Genomic DNA, 1197 nt, shown 5'->3' with positions numbered 1-1197 from the left:
TTGTATTTAGAAAAAAGGGCATACTTTAAAATTGTGAACTTGTTTCATGTACTCTTTGTTTGTATCCTAAAGGACAAAATGGTTTCACATTGAAGTGGCAAGAAAGGCTGTGTTGTAACGTTGTGTGGGAACTGGGGAATGTGACACCAGCTTTTCTGTGTGAGCGCAGAAAGGGAAGTCACAGCACACCCCAATACCTGGCTTCTGTACATCCGGAATGATCTTAGAGAAATTATAATGAAGCATAGGGCCAACTTAAAATATTTTTGTTTATTGGAGGTTAAAAGTAGGACTGAATAAATTTAAAATAAAACGGATATTCTTTAAAAAGAAAACGTGTTATGTACAGAGCATGTATGTTAAATTTTCATACTGGAATCAGCACTTAATGTGTGAATATTTTTAATAATTAATCTGTACTCCAAAATACATTGCAAGCCAGTGTTCAGTTTCATAACTGAAAAACTGCACATGGTCTAAGTATTTTATCTATTTAGTGTAACAGGGAGTTCTTTTGAACTCCTACAAAAACGGCCAATTTTTATAAGCAGAATCATCTACTTTTAATTCCTTGGGACATTTTCTGGAAGTCTCTGTTCATTATAATTTAGAAAACTATTGTTTATGTTATTGTATTTTAATTTCAAGTTCAAAACCTTGCAAAGTTTTTAATTTCTCACAGCTTTTGTGAAATCAGGATTGTTATGTGTGATAGCATTTAAGAATAGCATGTTCTTTTTTAATCTGAATTTTATATCTAATCAGTGTCTTCAGTCATGAAGAGGAATTTGCATTGTTGTGTTTGTATATAGAGTATTGCAGTGCATGATTTAGCTTATGCATTTTATTAAATGCTGTTTAAATGTGGCATTATGTTGTTGTGGCTTAATACTACTACCTAAACAAGGTTTATACCATTAAAGTGAATTACAAAGATAAATGCATTCCTGAGTTTTATTTTTAAGTTCACTTATTTCTTAAAACATTAGGTGTCTAAGCTGTGTTACTGCACAGGGAAACAACTGACGTTAATTTAAAAGCAATACATGGGCTTGGGGTTTTTTTCCCCGATCTTGTTTTTCTTCTTTTCAGGGGGTTGTTTCCAGAGAGCAGCACTGCGGCCTGTTCTTCACTTCCAGCTTTCCCGCCCTCCGGCTGGAGCCGCACGTGCTGCCCGCGTGCCCCACCCACCCCCCC

This window comes from Chaetura pelagica, unplaced genomic scaffold (genome assembly GCF_000747805.2).
Source record: "Chaetura pelagica isolate M959 unplaced genomic scaffold, ChaPel_1.0 scaffold328, whole genome shotgun sequence".
In the NCBI taxonomy this organism is placed as follows: Eukaryota; Metazoa; Chordata; class Aves; order Apodiformes; family Apodidae; genus Chaetura; species Chaetura pelagica.
This window is presented reverse-complemented; position numbering follows the sequence as displayed.